Source organism: Lissotriton helveticus, chromosome 4_1 (genome assembly GCF_964261635.1).
Source record: "Lissotriton helveticus chromosome 4_1, aLisHel1.1, whole genome shotgun sequence".
NCBI lineage: Eukaryota > Metazoa > Chordata > Amphibia > Caudata > Salamandridae > Lissotriton > Lissotriton helveticus.
The window spans coordinates 787,453,777-787,472,276 of NC_136063.1; the positions used below are offsets into that span (position 1 = coordinate 787,453,777).

Genomic DNA, 18,500 nt, shown 5'->3' on the forward strand with positions numbered 1-18,500 from the left:
AATAGAGATGCTAGGTTTCATCATTAACATTTGCACAATCACGCCGGGACTCTGATGGTGGCTTGTCACCCCAGGAGCAGAATGAAGCGGCGGTGAATAACTGGTCTGAATGCTTCCTTTTTAGGGTGGAAGGTTTCTTCAATGACTGAGTGCTGTGACGGAGTGTCGGCTTCTCTAAGTGCATCAGACTTCTCATTAGTATTGAGCCAGACTGTCACTGATAACTTTGTCGAACTGGTCTCTTCAAGACTCGCTTGATCCCCTACCACTTATGTATCAGTTCCCTAGTGTTTTCTAGGCGCTGGCTGTTGCTCCTAGTGTATTCATGTTATTCGAATGTGATTATCATCTGACAATTTCTCAGGGACGGGTGCTCGGTTAGGCTACACATACCCGCAAGTCTTTGGGAGGGTGGGAGATAGGCACTCTGCTAGTTTGGGGGGCAGGAGGTTTTGACACCACCGAGCAGAGAGGGCGGTATTGGGAAATGTTTCTTGGGTCAGCAGGTCAGGTGGGATGGGATTGTATTTGTGTTTATGTTGGGGTTTTGTTGTTCTTCAGGCATGACGTATTTGATTGGTCTCAGGTAAAAGTAGATATAGGTTCGGAATTCTTGATGTCCTCATTGATGGAAGAGCTAGGGGGTGTACCGGCGTCTCTCCCCATGTGCCCTGAGAAGTACTCCTCTCTGGGTCACCACAGACCTTTAAGATTGGGTGATGGGCACTGTGAATAGACAGAAACTTAACTTGCTCTCCTGGAATGTAAATGGACTGGGTGGCAAAATTAAGTGGGAGGGTTGTTCTCCAATTCCTGAAGAGACATTTGCCAGATATTGTTCTCCTGCAAGAGATCCACCTGTTGGGTAAAGGCTGTAAGGCCCTGACAAGGTGGTGTTTCCAGTTGGCAGCTCACTCCGCCTTTGGTTCTGGTTCCCGGGGGGTCGGCATCTTTGTCTGTAAATTGTTCCCCTTGACTGTGGACGTGGTCCGTAATGACCCTCTGGGTACATTTGTTGCTATTTCCGGGATTTGAAGGGATCCACGCTTCACTTGGTCTCAGTGTACATACCACCAGGCTTACATAAACAGGCTTTTATTGACCTCGGCGATCTCCTCCTTGGCTTGCCAGATGGGAGGTTACTGATCGGAGGCGATTTTAATTCCATCGTCTCTGACTCCCTGGACTGCTGGCCCCAGAAAGACCTGCCCCCATCCCGCAAACACATCCATAGTTTTGTGGGTGCATTGGGGCTTGCGGAAGTTTGGAAATGCCTGCACCCCGATGAGCTCCAATACACCTAGTTTTCGGGACCCCATCGCAGTATGTCACGTATTGATTATGTACTCACACTCACGCATCACCTTCATACCGTCAAAGACCTACAACACTTGGCCAGGGGGATTTCTGATCACTCTCCTGTTCAGTGCAGGTTAGAAGTGGGTGAACCCACGATCGGCCGGGTGGCGCTGATTAATTCTTGGTATCTCACGACCCCCTCCATCAGGGAGAAGGTTCTGAGTGAGTCAGATCTGTATTTTCATGAAAATGTGGGGTCGGTTAGCTCATCCGGCATCCTTTGGGAAGCTTATAAGACTGTTATTCGGGGGGTTGTGTTGGGTCAAATTGCAGGCCAGCGCAAGGAGGAAGCAGCAGGCATGGTACGTTTAGAGGACGAAATCCTAGATTTAGAACGCACTGTTCGACTGCAGGACTCTGAGAAAGTGCGTCAGAAGCTCCGTATTAAAATCAAAAAGTTCTCTGACCTAGCCACAGATGCGGCCAAGGCACAATACAGGGCTACACTCAGCAGGATCTATGATGTAGGCGACAAGGCAGGCAAGTTGCTGGCTTGGTTGAACCGTAGAGATGGGGCACAGTGCGTGGTGGTCGTAATTGCCACTGACCCACACTCCCATAATACAGCATCACAAGACATTGCAGACACATTTGGTCGGTACTACCACTCACTTTATACCTCCTGCACAACATACTCTGAGGAGGCCTTCTCTCCCGATCTTGAGATCACAGTACCCGAGGTTGAGAAAGCCATACACGATCTGCGTGGGGGATAGCGTTGTGCCTCAACGGGATTCCCATAGAGTTATTTAAGATAACAGCAAACATGACTGCCCCCTTTCTCACTGATATGTATAGAGAAAGTAAAGAGGTAGGAGTCCTTCCCGAAGATCACAGACTGGCCAATATCATTGTCATCCATAAGGTGGGCAAGCCCGCCAACCAGTGTTCATCATATAGGCCTGTTTCATTGCTCAACTGCGAAGCCAAAATCCTTGCGAAAGTCCTCGCCATTCGTTTGCACAAGTGCTCACCCGCCTGGTGCACCCGGACCAGCCTGTGTTTATGCCGGCGAGAAATACATCCCTCAACCTCCACAGACTCCACGGAGTACTTTGCCGGGCGGACATGATCAGAGAGGATGTTATTGTGGTGTTTCTGGATTTTTGTAGTGTTCCTGGACGCCGCATCATCGTTTGACACCATCGAGTGGCCTTACATGTTTGCCGTGCTTCAAAAGGAATATGCTACTTACCAGTATGCATCTGTTCTTGGCATAGAAGGCTGCAGAGTGGTACATTTATGAATAGATCGCCATCTGGTGTTGGGCTCGGATGATTGCACTTGTTTTTCTTCTGGAGAAGTCTTTGTCGTCATCGATGACTCCTCCTCTAGGTGTTAGTGCGCATGGGCATCGGCTCCATCCTTAGATTGTTTTGCCATAGTAGGGTTAGATGGAGTAGTGTAGTAGAATACATAAAGATATGCCCATGTAAGTGTATCTAAATAAGATAATGTTGGGACAGACACAGGTTTCCGGGGAGGCAGGGAGGGCATGTACCACTCTGCAGCCCTCTATGCCAAGAACAGATGCATACTGGTAAGTAGCATATTCCGTTCGAGGCATATGGGCTGCAGATGGTACATTTATGAATAGATTATACAGCAGTTACCTCCCTAGCGGTGGTCACCCGTGTCTGTCGCAACTGTTTGAAATAGAGTTTTTAATACAGCTTGGCCCACTCTGGCTTGTTGTGTAGCCTGCACATCAACACAGTAGTGCTTTGTAAAGGTATGTGGTGTAGACCAAGTTGCTGCTCTACATATGTCATCTAGGGGAATGTTTCCTAAGAATGCCATAGATGCTCCTAGCTTACGTGTAGAATGAGCTCTAGGAGGAACAGTTAATGTTCTCTTTGCTTTTATGTAACATATTTGTATACATCTTACAATCCATCTAGCGATGCCTGCTTTAGAGATAGGATTGCCCTTATGTGTTGGGGAAAATGCTACAAATAGTTGTTTAGTGTTCCTGAAATTTTGTGTCCTTTCTATGTAGTACAAAATGGCCCTTTTGACATCTAGTGTATGTAGGGCCCTTTCTGCTACCGTCTGTGGCTTTGGGAAAAAGACTGGTAGTTCCACCGGTTGATTGATGTGAAATGCTGAAATTACTTTAGGCAAGAACTTTGGGTTTGTTCTAAGAACCACTTTATTCTGATGTAATTGTAGGTATGGTTCTTGTATTGTCAGTGCCTGTAATTCACTTACTCTCCTGAGTGAGGTAATGGCTATAAGAAAGGCCACCTTCCATGTAAGGAATTGTATTTCACACCTATGCATAGGTTCGAAAGGTGGTCCCATTAGTCTGGTGAGTACTACATTGAGGTTCCAGACCGGGGAAGGTGGTAATCTTGGTGGAATGACTCTTTTAAGGCCTTCCATGAAGGCTTTTATCGCTGGCACTCTAAACAGGGATATGTGCTGCCTGTTTTGTAGGTACGCTGCTATAGCTGCTAGATGTACTCTGATAGATGTATACGCGAGATTACATTGCTGTAAGTGTAGTAAGTAGCAAATAATCTCCTTTGTTGATACGTCCAGAGGGTTGATATTATTAGTGGTACAGTATATAGCAAACCTCTTCCACTTAGCTGCGTAGCATGCTCTGGTGGTGGGACGTCGCGCTTGCTTAATTATCTCCATGCAATTTGGGGGTAGATCTAAGTACCCAAATTCTAGGATTTCAGGAGCCAGATCGCTAGGTTCAGTTGTGTGGGATCTGGGTGCATTATTTCTCCATGGTTCTGTGTAAGGTGCATGGGTAGAATTCTTAGCTTTTGGTGTGGCACTTGTGAGAGTTGCAAGAGCGTGGTGAAACACGGTTGTCGTGCCCACGTGGGTGCTACTAGTATCATGGTCATTGAGTGTTGTTGCACCTTTCTGACCACTAATGGGATTAGTGGGAGAGGGGGAAAAGCGTATGCAAATTTGTTGGACCAATTTATCCATAACGTATGCCCTGCGACAGGTGGTGTGGGTACCTGGACGCGAAGCTTTGGCATTTTGCGTTCTGATGAGTGGCAAAGAGGTCTATCTCTGGTTGTCCCCATCTTTGGAAGAATGGTTGCAGTATTTGTTGGTGCAGTTCCCATTCGTGTATTTGTTCCGACTGTCTGCTTAAGATGTCTGCTATCTGGTTTTGAACTCCTGGTAGGTGTTCTGCTAACAGATAGATGTTTTGAGGAATGGCCCATCTCCAAATTTCCTGCGCTAGTCTGGATAGTTGGAGAGAGTGCGTCCCCCCCTGTTTTTGAATATAATACATTGCTGTCATGTTGTCTGTTCTGATCAGGACTGCTTTGTTGGTAACATGCATTTGAAAGGCTTTCAATGCTAGAAACACTGCTAGTAGTTCTAAATGATTGATGTGCAGCCTTCTTTCCTGTACACTCCATCTTCCTTGTACTGTATATTTCTCCATATGCGCTCCCCATCCTGTGAGCGATGCGTCCGCTGTTATTGTCACCTGTGGAATTGGTTCTAGGAACGACCGCCCCTTGGCAATGTTTGTTGTGTTCCACCACTTCAGAGAGCGGTGTGTGCGGTCGTCTACCAACACCAGATCTGTAATCTGTCCTTAAGCCTGATTCCACTGTGTCGCTAAACATTCTTGTAGCGGACGCATTTGTAGTTTGGCATATGGTATTAGCAGTATGCAGGATGACATCATCCCTAATAGCTGCATGAACACTCTTGCTGTTAGTGAGTGTTGTGGCTGAAATTTTTGAATGATTGTAAGCATTGTCTGGATCCTGACTGGATTGGGGTATACTTTGGCTTTTTCTGTGTCTATAGTAGCCCCTAAATATTGTTGAACCTTGCTTGGTTGCAGGTGTGACTTTGTGTAGTTTACAGTGAACCCTAGTTGGTGCAGCATGTGAATTGTCTTCTGTGTGTTCTGAAGACATTCTTCTTGTGACTTGGCCTTTATTAGCCAGTCGTCCAAGTATGGGAAGACATGTATTTGTTGTCTTCTTAGGTGGGCTGCAACCACTGCTAGGCATAGTGCCGTCGTGACACCAAACGGAAGGACTTTGAACTGATAATGTTGTCCTTCTACCACAAACCTTAGATATTTCATGTGGGCTTTGTGAATCGGGATATGAAAGTAAGCGTCTTTTAGATCCAGTGTAGAAAGAAAGTCCCCTTTCTTCAGTAAAGGAAGTACTTGTTGGAGCGTGACCATGTGGAAATGTTCCGAATTTATGTATGCGTTGAGAGGTCTTAGGTCTAGTATTGGCCTTAGAAACCCATCCTTTTTGGGAATTAGGAAGTATAGGGAGTATACTCCTGTTCCTTGTTGTTGCTTTGGAACCTTCTCTATGGCATGCTTTTGTAGCAGAGATAGTACTTCTTGTTTTAACAGTGTTAAGTGATCTTGTTTCATTGGATGCTGTTTGGGGGGATGTTTGGTGGGGTAGATGTGAGTTCCAGGCAATAACCATGTTGGATAATTTGTCTCACCCACCTGTCTGATGTGATGTTTTCCCAGACAGGTAGGAACTGTGATAGGCGTCCCCCGACCGGTGTTATATGGTCGGGGGGAAGCTGTATGAAGTCACTGCTTTGGGGTTGGAGAGTTGCGGTTGTTGTTGTTTCCGCGACCTCTACCCTTGTTGTTGTTAGCTCTGTAACTACCTCTAGAATTACCTCTGGGTGATGTCGGTGTAAAAGAGGTTTGTTGCTGGCTTGTACCTGTATTTTTGGATCCTCCTCTATAGGTGGACCTACGAAAGGAACCTCTTTGGGTCGGCTGTTGCAATGCTCCCATTGATTTAGCCGTTTCCGTATCCTTTTTCATCTTTTCTAAGGCCTCATCTGTCCCTGTGCCGAAAAGTGTTTTCTCATCAAAAGGTTGGTTCAGTAATGAAGTTTGCACCTCTTGTTTGAACCCTGAAACCCTGAGCCATGCATGTCTCCTTAACATGATGCTTGTGTTTATGGATCTTGCTGCAGTGTCTGCCGCGTCTAGGGCGCACTTGATTGAAGTGTTAGTAATTAACTTCCCTTCCTGTATGAGTTGATCTGCCCTCTTTTGATGTTCTTTAGGGAGATGTGTGATGAGTTTTTCTAACTCATCATAATGCGCTCTGTCATACCTTGCAAGTAGTGCTTGTGTATTAGCTATGCGCCAGCTGTTTGCCGCTTGAGATGCTACTCTCTTGCCAGAGGCATCTATTAGCTTAGACTCTTTGTCAGGAGGTGGAGCTTCTCCTGTAGATAAAGAGTTTGCTCTCTTACGAGCGTTTGTGACCACTAGTGAGTCTAGAGGAATTTGTCCTTTGATGAATTTTGGGTCTTTTGGAGCTGCCCTATATTTCTTATCAATTCTTGGGTTCAGTACCCTAGCCCTCACCGGGTCTTTGAATATCTCTGATGTGTGATTGAGAAGGCCCTTAAGCATTGGTAGTGTTCCTGATGTTCTTTGTGCAGCAGGTAGTGTTTCTAATAGGAAATCCTCTATTTGAGGTTCTGCATGTAGTTCTACCTTGTGGTATTTTGCTGCTCTATTAACGAGTTGCGCAAAACCAGTATTATCATCAGGAGGTGAAGGTTTTGACGGATACAATTCAGGGTCGTTATCGTTATCTGACCCTACATTGTACTGTTCCCATGGGTCTGCCTCCTCTGGGATTGTGTCTTCATCATCCCCAGGATGTTCTCCCTCCCCTGTGCCACTTTCTACATCTGTTGTAGGTGTAGATGGTCGTGTGGGAGGAATAGTTGGCCTATTGTGAGGAATAGGAGAAGAGGGTGTGTCTCTAGGATGTGGAGAAGGGGGAGGAGTTGTATTTGTCCCCATTGTTCTCTTCTTCGGAGGAGTTTTGTCGTCCGATTATTCACTTTTCCTCTTTTTGGGTAGTTCTGTGACTAGCTTGCCAGTTTGTGGATCAATAAACAGAGTCTTTTGTTTAGGATCGGTTTTATATTCCTGTGTCGGTACCGCAGTTTTCGGGTCCGAAAGGTGTTTTTTCTTTTGACTGTCCATTTGTATTTTCGGCACCGAGATTTTATTCGGATCCGATGTCTTCGGTGTCGAGGGTGTCTTCGGTGTCGAGGTTGTTTTCGACGTCGAAGCGTGTTTCGGTGTCGACATGGACTGTTTCGACTTCGAGCTTTCCTTGATATGGAGCTTCGGTGTCGATGTCGGGGTGGGTCGTTTATCGGAACCACCATGATGGGAGACCGAGTGTTTCGGTTTCGTTGCCGGGCCCGAAGGCGGGGCGTCGGAAACTTTTTTCGGTTGTCTGACCGGGCTCGAGGGCGGGGTCGACACCGTGCGGGGTCTGTTCTTTGGTAAAGGGGCGTCGTCACGGGCCGGATGGCTTCGTGACGGAATTTTATAAAACATATGTAGACATACTTGCCCCGCACCTAGTGAGACTCTATGGAGCAGCCCATGAAGCCCAGACCTTGCCTGCATCGATGAGAGAAGCCCTACTCATTGCACTTTTAAAACCAGGCAAGGAGGAGGATAGATGCGACTCATATCGTCCCCTATCGCTATTGAATGTAGATACTAAGATCATAGCCAGTTTGCTAGCAGATAGGCTGAAACCGCTTATGCCCTTATTAATCAGACCTGATCAATCCGGATTCATACCTGACAGAGCCACTACGCATAACACTCGCACTCTATTTGCATTGGCGCACTACCTGGCGCCGGAGACTAAGGCAGTTGCAGTATTGCTGGATGCTGCTAAAGCATTCGACACTATTAACTGGTCTTTTATTCAGGCGGTATTGGTCCGAATGGGTTTTCCCCCTATCTTTCTAGGATGGATTTCGACACTGTACACTAACTTAACAGCACGCATCAAAATAAACAAGTATGTGTCGGAACCTATCCAGATAAGTCGAGGCACCAGACAGGGTTTCCCGCTCTCACCAATGCTGTTTGCATTAATATTAGAACCGCTGGCTTGTAAAATCAGGCAACACCATCACTGCTCGGCCCTGCAGATGCCTACACGTCCCATACACATTTCGCTATACGCGGATGACATGGTGCTCTATATTAAAAATCCAGAACTACACTTAAATCCGCTTCTCAGAGAATACATAAAATACGGTCAACAGGCTGGGTTACAGATCAATTGGAGTAAGTCGCTTATTGTGTCGCTGACAGACGGCACGCGCCCATCACAATTAGATTACCCGCTGGAATGGCAAGACGAACCGACCAAATATCTGGGTATATGGTTTCATAGGGACCCGGAAGTGGTCATCCGAACAAATTATGGAAGAGCCGTAACGGCCCTTGAAGGGAAAATTAAAAGATGGAATGCACTTCCCCTATCCCTGGCAGACAGAGCAGCGATTGTCAAGATGGTACTCCTACCCAAGTTCCTATATTTGTTCAACAATATCCCGATAAGACCTCCGGCTGCAGTATTTCGCAACATAAATACGTTAGTCCTTAATTTGCTTTGGGCGGGAAAACAGGCGAGGTTGGAACTGCACACCATGACGTTGCCATATGCTAAGGGTGGGTTCAAGGTTCCGGATTTCTACCTTTATTATTTAAGCGCTCAGGCGCAATTCGCACACTTCTGGTACCATGAGATACCTTTTTTAACGCACGTGGCTGTAGAAGCGGGGGATGCTGACCCGATCCCACTAACTAGTATACTACTACACAAGCGCCCTAGGCTCCATGATCACGACATTAATACAGTGAACACCACTACGGAGGCATGGAGACTGATTGGTAAGGTGGCGAATAGTCTGCCGCTCTATGCACCTGCTCTTCCACTAGCTCACCACCCGGCTCTATCGGTTACACAAGAGCAGGTTGGTATGGATCTGTTGAGGCGAGCCGGGATAGATACACTAGGCGATATATATGCCAATGGAGGTTTTAAAACCCTGGACGAGATACAGTACATCAGTAACCCGTCCCAGCTGTTTACTTTTAACTACTACAGATTGCAAAAGGCGCTTAAGGAACACTATCCCACACACCCAGACGAACCAAAGACGCTCGAACCGCTACAGCTACTCCTTACTACGCCTACAGCATCACACCTAGTATCCAAATTGTACACGAGTATACAAGAGGCTGTGGGCGGCAACACAGGCAAGGCTAGAGATAAATGGAGTGCTAGCTTAGAAACGCCTCTATCCGACGAAGAATGGGCTGCCTCTTGCACACTTACCAGCATGTTGACACCAAACGGTAACCTCAGGATCATACACTATAAGTACCTACATCAGGTGTACTACACCCCTCACAGACTACATAGATATGGATTGAGGGAGGACTCCAGGTGTATCAGGTGTGGACAAGAGGATGCAGACTTCATGCATCTGGCCTGGCACTGTCGTAAGGTTGCGGGGTACTGGGAACAGGTCATACAAGTGCTGACTGAAATGCTTGGGGAAACCGTGATGTGTGACGCAAAATTTTGTTTGTTGGGGATAGCGCCGCGATTGAGAGCATTGAAGCGCAAATTCTGTGCTGTTGCACTATTGTTGGCAAAACGAAGGGTATCACTACACTGGAACAGTAGGAAAGGCCCAAACGTGAAAAATTGGCTAGAAGACATGACGTATTGTCAGGACACACTGAACACATATGAAGAGGAGCTACCGGTCAGGTCTCGGCCCAGAGACTACTGGGGGTTCTTACGTGCCTACTTGCTATCACATGGAGAGTCTGGTTCGGATTCAGATAACGGTTAATGGTGGGATTACATGATTAACAGCTGTACAGGGACAGGGTTTGACACAATGGTGCAGAGGGGGGAGGATGCAGTGACACAGAGTAATTGTGACCTGAGGGTACTTTCAGTTATGTTGAATGTTGTAAAGTTAAGTTAATTTATACTGACGAGGGGAAAAAACAAGTAAGAACGATAACGTATTTGAAAACGTATGTAGCACGGACCGACGGTCCAGAGATGTTCAGCAATGACGCCGCCGGTCAGATGGATGTCGGCTGATGGGCTGTGTACAACTAACAACTTTATCTCTTTCTGTTTCACAAGGTGACAGCCGGCCCGGTGGGGTTGTAGGCGACACGCATGTATAATTTGTCTCTGACGAGTGCAATAAACATTTCTTACACCCATTGCTTCAAACAATAGGAAAGCACCATTTAATTAGCAAAAATACATATTACTTTATTTTAATTTACATTTTTCAATGGGATGAAAATGATCTCTATAATATTTCTGTTTGTGAATTTAGGATATACCTACAGTTTGGAAATGTGATTGGGTTCTCCTCAAGGACAGTAACAGCCTAGTGTACCCTTGTGTTTATATATTCAGGAAGTACGCTGGAACAAAATATGCTGATAGTTAACCAGCTTTAAATTCTGACCCGCTGGAAAGCTCTTTTTGAAAATAGAGATAAGGCAACACTTTAAATATTATTTGTTTTGGTTCTTAAATACGTTTCCCAAACTCAAAATGTGGCATTCTTTGAGCTGAAGTGTTGGCGCGTGTGAGAAAATGTTATTTATGTGTTCGATAAAATATTTCTTGCGCAATTCCAATGCATTCATCCGACTCGAGTTGCAGAACAGGAAACCACACGTTACACCACAGACCTGAAAAGTGCAGTCATTACTCGACATCTTGCGAAACCTTAGATAACATGGTTTAGCCTGCGTTGAAAAGCAGAACTAATCCAAAAGGCACAAAACAAATAGCTTTTTGCCAAGTCATGCTAATTTGGCAAATTGCTAAATTCTCCCCAGGAAGGAAATAAAAGTTGTTTTAGCTGAAATCAACAGCTTTAAACTGCTATTGTGGGAGACGACAGACCACAACAAAACACATTTTCTAAATTAAGCACAAATTCACCCCTTGCACATAACAAAAGCACTTGGAAAGAAACGACGTAAAATACAATAAACATACGTCTGTGCTCAACGTGTTCATTAATAATAAAGGCCACTGCCCAGGACTCCTTTCACAGTTTACACCCACTGAGAAGAGAGATTATGAATTTATGCACAGGCTGCAAGCACAGCAGTGAACTGGAGGCCTTAAGGGCCCATACAGTTTGTTAACAAAGGCGCCTATCATTTACCCTTTCAAGTGCTATTCAGTAGAAAACGAACTGTTAATCCACAGTTTAGCTTCATCAGGACCATCTTGCACAATAAGGTGGTAAGGGTTTTATGTAAAAAAAAAAAAAGAAGCAAGATCAAGATATCGATCTGCCAACCAATGCACACGACTGCTGTTGGAACTGCGGCTCGGAAAAGGGAGACCTAGCACACCTCATCTTCCAATGTAGTAAGGTTAGACATTTCTGGGGTAAGGTGTTCAAATTCATTAACAAGGCCCTAGGAAATGTATTCTGAATGGATCATCCGCTGCCCTCCAGTCCAGTGGGCGGACCTCAGGAGGTCACTTCCTGGCTTTGGTGGTGGAGTGTAGGCTGTGGCGCACAGCAACACCACTGGCTGGAAGACTACTAGAGGAGTAGAGGTACAGCGAGTGTGGTCTAGAGGGTGTTCGGGACGGCCTACAGAAAGAATAGGTGGTGGTAAATAAAGCAGGATTGTGTAGTCAGGTCTGCTACTGACAACAAAGTAGTATGGGAAGAGAAACAATAACCCCTGTTCACACAGCGGGGTAACAAAACTTGAGTGGGCACCCCTGCAGAGTGCATGGAGGGGATCACACACGTTCCCAACCCAGTCAGTATCTCTCAGGCCTCCCCGTGCACAGAGCCAGGGGGCACCCTGGAGCTTGGGGACCCCCACATAGTAGGGGCTGTTGTTACCCCACTCTGTTTAAATACTTAGGCACACAGACTCATTTGTTTTGACAGTAGAGAGTTAAAGAAGATAACTTACCTTCAGTAATCCTCTTTCCTGTGGATACCTAACAACAGGGTCCTCATACTGTTAACCTACCGAGGTGCCCCACTCTGGATCCAAAAGCTCCCGAGCATCAGCAGGTAGTGCTATCATCCTCCATCACAACGCTATACCGCTGCCAGACATGGCAACATAAAGCTGCACACAGGCGCCACACCTGCGTGCCAACATAAGTTGTCTTGCATTTTTTCCCACACATTCAGATGTGGAGTATGGCTGACAAGACTGTCTTTGTACTAGCAGAGTGTGTGCAAAATCAAACTTTAGAACTTCTTACTCCAAAGAATCCACTAAACATAATGGGAAGGGGAGGGTGGTGGGCAATCTGTGGTTAGAATATCCACTAGGAAGAGCTTAACAGAAGGGAAGGAAATTAATCTTCTGATTGATATTTCTAACCGTAAATTCCTTACCTTGTGAATCAGTACCAATGCAGTGCGCATCCAAGGAGGTGGATCTGAATAGTGGACTTCTTCCAGACATCCTGCTGGACTGAGTAGGAAATAGATGCAGTAGGGCCTGGTGAAAGTACTGGCAGGCTTTGGTGGCAGCTTTCACCTCGGTGCAATGAGCTCCTAGACCTTCAAGGAAGTCCTGCTTGGCCAAGCCATGACACATTTTGATGCAAAACACAATCCATCCCAATAAGGTCCATTTTTTACCAGTCTTCCCTTTCTTCCTACTGGCAAACCCAACAAACAGTTGATAGTCAACATGATATTCCATAGTCCTATCACTGTAGAAATCAAGGGAATAACAGAGGTCCAACTGGTGTAAACTCTTTTCCTTAAATGTATTTGGTAGAGAAAAGAACACCGAGAATGACACCTTTCCATGTTGGTCAGGTTGACACAAGCTTCGGAAAAAAAGGATGCACAAGTCTAAGCATAACCTTGTCAGGAAAAGGGTAGTATATGGAGGCAGAACTGACAATGTATGTAGCTTGCCAACACGATACGCAAAAGTGATGGCAATTAGAAATACAGTTTCCATGCCCTGAATACAGCTGTGGAGATGCTTAAATGGAGCACACATTTGGAAAGGTTAGAGTGCACGGTGGGCATATGTGAAAGTCCTTTCAAAAACTACATCACAAGCCATAACATCAATAATGAGGGCTGTTCACACTAAAGATGAAAGGCAGAAAGAGCAAATAAGTAATCTATAACTGTGCCAATCGCAAATCCCAGCTGCACCAAAGACTATACAAATAGAACATCAGAATATTTAGCCTGTAGGCAATCAACTTGCTTTTCTACACACCAGGTGACAAATTTAGCCCAACAGCCTGGATGAATAGACTTTGTTGAGAGGCGGTGAGCAACCAGAATGATATCTACCACTCCCGAGGGAAGATCGAAACCTCCAAGTTGGTTTATCTCAATCTCCATGCATTGGAGGTGTAGAGTGTGGATGCCTAGGTGTACGAATGCTCTACTGCTGAGAGAGCAGATCCACCGTTGGAGGCAGCCAAAGTGGAGGGCATAGGCACCCACTTAGGAAATCAGAGAAACAGACTGTCCTAGCCCAGACCAGGCATTCAGAATGAGCTGTGCCTGGTGCTGCTTGATATTCTTTGGCACCCACCAAATCAGAGACAGAGGTGGAAAGGCACAAAGAATGCAGAAGACCCACCAAAGGAGGAATGTGTCTCCTAGTGTTCAGAGAGAGAGAGAGAGAGAGAGAGAGAGAGAGAGAGAGAGAGAGAGAGAGAGAAATGCTAGACAGCAAAGAGCTGGTCATTGAGTTTTTTCTGAAGTAGCAAAATGGTCTACCATGGGCGCTCTCAACGGTGTGGATATGCTCTACTCCCCTTTCGGGTGAAGACACTATTTGTGAACGGTAAGATTATACCTGTGTGGTTGTCTGCGCTGAGGTTTGGTGATCCACCTAAACGACAGGCAGTCAGGGAGATCTTATGAAGTGTCGGGCAACACTTCAATGGCTACAGACAGAGCGCCTCCCTGCCTGTTGCAGTACCACATGGCGGTTGAGTTGTCTGTCAGCACTTGGACTGACACACTCATGATGGAAGGTGGAAAGGCCTTGGGAGCTAGTCAGATAGAATGCAGTTCCATAAGATTTATGTGGTAGCGAAGCTCCACTGGAGACCAGAAGAATCTGATTTCCATATCACCCAAATGACCTCCATAAATTAGAGAAGATGCATCTATTATATCATGCTTTCCAGAGTGGTTAAGGAGAATGATCTACCACATGTCAGATTGGTGTCCATCATACCAGGTCCTAAGCCGCCTTGTAACAGTCGCAGATTTTCTCCAATAGGCTACCCATTTTGAGCCTACTGCAAACGCAGGTCCTACTGAAAGGTCTGTATGTGCCATCATGACTGGCGTCCCAACAGAAAGCAAGCTACTAACAGAACAAAGTGCCTCAGAACCATCAAGGCTGGAACAGATGCTCTCACCGGACACATCAACATCAAAGCCAGAAAGGCCCAGACTCACTGCAGAGGAGAGGACTGCAAGACAACCAAGTTCAAGATGGCCCAAAAAAAAGGCAGTCTCTGAAAATTTAAGATGAGACTTGAACTCTGTAGTGGAAAAGGCCAGGGTGGACAACAATTAGATTGCTTTTTGAAGGTGGTCTGAGACTAGCCAAGATGAGCCCACCTTCAACTGCCTCGTTGTGCCGTAATAAGTGTATACCTTGACCTGAGCAGATGGGCAACAACCGCTGACATGATCCTTGTAAAAACCAACGGGCTGATGTAAGGATGAAACTCAGGACAATGAACTGGAAATGGTTTGTGTGGGTCTGTAGAACTGGTCCCAAAGAATTTTGATTATGCATGTCCAGGAATGTCATCTAATCCTTATGGTCCAAGGCAACCATCACTAGGTCCTCATCTTGATCATTTCTTTCTTGAGGAAGGACACGATTGACCTCAACCAGCCCCTCTTCCACTCTCACCATTCCTGGAGACAAGGAAGTAAGGTAATTCCCTGCGTCGCCTCAAGTACATACTTGGGAGCCCCCTTGGCAACCTCAATAGCTCCCTGGCAAGGCTATGTGTGTGGTCCGCTGAGGTCTAGGTGATAAAATGGGAAATGTGAGGAGTGGTGTCCATAAAGGGAATAATATAACCAACTTTGACAATCAGGAGGATTGATAGGTCCACAAAGATTGCACGCTAGCGGGGAAGACAGTGTCTTACTGAGCCTCTACTAGTTACAGATCCCCTTCTGAGGGCAGACTAAAGGGGTTTGGAAACAAAGCCTGGAGACAAAGAGGATTGATGCTGCCTTCCTCATCCCTTCTTACAGCCTCTGCATCTAGCGTCACAAAACATCTGTGCAGGTTGCTGGATGAACTATAATGATCTTCAACTGTACTACCTAGTGGGGTTCTGGCAATACGCGGTGCAGTAGTGTAATGAGGGCCAGAATATGGAAAAGAAACTGCTAGCTGGGTGGTCGAAGAAGATTAGCTCCGACAGTGGCTGATGGAGGGACATTAGGTCCCAGAAGGAAGCCCCATTGTGGTACAAGAGGTAGCGAAGGCGTCCGAAGGGACTTTTAAGTGTGTATTCCACAGTCCCCCATATGCCAGGATACTTCTGTTGTGGTGGCTGCCCACTTCAGACAAATACAGGATACCATGAATTTAAGACAATGGGTCGAGAGGTAATACCTAACCTTGGGTGACCTCTCCCTGGATGTAGTATTTATAATATTTGTTGAAGGAAAATTAGTGTTTAACCTTAGCCCGGGCAGTTCATGCAGTTTGCCAAGCGGTCCAGAACAGTCTGGGAAATCTGGACAGACTTCCCACACGAGCTGGCAGAAACACAGATGCTTAAACTGATACTCAATCAGGGGTTCAGTAAAGGACTGATTTCATGCATATACAGTATGCTGAAGGAAGACAGACCCCCAGCTTTACTTAGGCCGAGACAAATGGGAGAAGCCACTTCCAGAACCACTGACGGACATGGAATGGATGACAGCGTGTGCACAAGTACGGGAGATAGCCAGCAATGCTATATTTAAACTCACACAGATCTAATATTTGCACCAAGACTATCTTACACCACAGCGACTACATAAAAGATCACCAAAAAATGAGAAAAACTGCTCAAATTGCGCACCAGCAACATTTCTGCATATGACCTGGAGATGTGCAGACTTTTGAAAATTTTGGAAGAGAGTTGTGAGCAAACTCAATGCAGTGACAGGCCTACGGTTGACTCTTACAGTTAAATACTGCATGCTTGGTTTAGTACCCCCCTGGAACAATGCACAAAAAATGCATAATAGGCTTGATCTACTGGGGCTACTCCTGGATAAGAGAGGGAATGCCATACATTGGCTTGCACGGGCACCCCACTCTCTTGCAAAATGGCAGTTGGCCTAGGAGGAATGGGCTGACGAAAGACGATTGCACAAGGTGTGTGGGGATCAAAAAGCAGAAAGAGAACTGGGGCTGTGGGCAGAGATGCTAGACCGGGAGGGGAGGCACCAGAACCCGTCGGATTGCAGCCTGTAAGGGTCATGGAAGGATCCCCCCTGAGAATGGAGACAACCAAAGGGTAATTGAGATGCTGGGGCAATTTCTGCAGGTGAGAGTGGTCGGCCGAGAGGACCGGAGTCAGCCCCGCCCCCCATAGCCCACAGGGATGGAGAGGTGTATGGACAGATTCCCTGGGCATCAGTGTGACCATGATGCACTAGTTGTGAAGAAATGCCTTGTCTTCTTATTTAAAAAATGACAATGATCCGATTCCCCAAACCATACCCCATTTTTTTATGATATATGACATGTGACTGATGACGCTGAGCCATTGATAATTGTTGGTGCAATCTGTATTGCTATCAAAATAGGACAAAGTCTTAAAATAAAAAACATTGCACATTCTTCTAAATCAGTAGATTAGGAATACATTTTAGAGAGCAAATTTAGCAAGCTATGGGGAAACCCCAACTAAAACTGATGACTGCCCACCAATTCAAAAGACATGCATGTATTTGAAGAGCGATTCTTTGTTATGAAAGACTTGTAATTGAATACCTTCCAGCAACTGAGGAAAATTATTTGACTGCACTTTGAGCATTCATGCCACTCATCTTCAAATTCAATGAATTTCTTTGTCAGGGGAGATTCTTCAATATGTTAGTAGTTTGTGCCATAGTTTTCCTCGATTAACTTTATCTACAGCTGCCTTAGAGTGCTCTCCAGCAAGATGTTCCAGAAGTAGTAGAAGTAGGCATAGTCCATAGCCAAACAAATATTTTTTTCAACAGGCAGCAAAACTTTTCTACTAGGCCAATTATTTAAAGACAATATGAGAAAAGCGTTCACTGTGCCATCCAAAAATAAAACCAATCCATAAACTGCTCAGGCAGGACACAAGTCTTTACTGGACACTGAGAAATACAAGCTAGCTCACATCCGGTATTCTTCTCTGAAATACAATTTGTCTGTACAACAGAGTCAGTAGCATCGCCCGCCATTCGCCGTCAATTTAAATGTCATTAGTAAATTAGAGTCCCACCAGGACCTTAAGCCATCATATTTTTAGAGCCTTGGAATCTGTGCTAAATTTTAATAAAAATATTGAATGCATGGAGCCAAAAAGTAGTATTCTGCCTGCCAAACCTCTAAACAGAATAGTAGCTAATGTCCTGCTTCACATTACAGTCACAACTCGGTTTAGTATAGCACATTATATCGTACTGTATTCTGATTTGTTACGGAATGAGTCTCAAGTTTGATCAGGTGGTATTCCCTCTCTAAAGATTCCTCCCTCTTGCTGAAATTGCTTCTAAGTGCATTTGAACTAAGTAGGTGAGGAGGTAGAATGAAGAACGGGGCGAAAAATAGAGTATGTCGCAAGGTGAATGAAAGTAAGGAAGGGTGTGTTCGCTACAAAGAAGCGAAGTACTGTTAAAAAAAATCAGATATTCAGAATATTTTTTTTTTATTGGATCATGCGTTGGCAGGTAAGGCCATTCAGAAGTGTAGGTCAAGAATTCCCATTCGCCTTTCTGGTAGTGGTAGCGCCAATAAGAATGGCCTAGCTTGAAGGCCCCTCTTTGGGTGGTACTTTTGAACATATGAACTGAGATAGAAATGTGGGTGTGGTGCAAACTTGTGCTGCTACCTGAAGTCAACTCAGACATTTATGGACCAGATGCCAGACACACTGACATTATTTCCCCCTAAATAAAATTTCCAACAAATGATGCATTCCATTCACCGGACACTGGAGTAGTGAATCAATCTGACAGGGATAAAGATCCTATGCTACTATTCATTCTGCTTGGTAGACAGTGGA

The 18,500-nt window shown here is 45.6% G+C and overlaps 1 protein-coding gene across 1 annotated transcript in view; it reads right to left on the reverse strand.

The window, feature by feature from the left end:
- The window catches only part of CABLES1 (Cdk5 and Abl enzyme substrate 1), a 586,999-nt gene that overhangs the window by 346,422 nt on the left and 222,077 nt on the right, over positions 1 to 18,500 (reverse strand). The window lies entirely within an intron of this gene.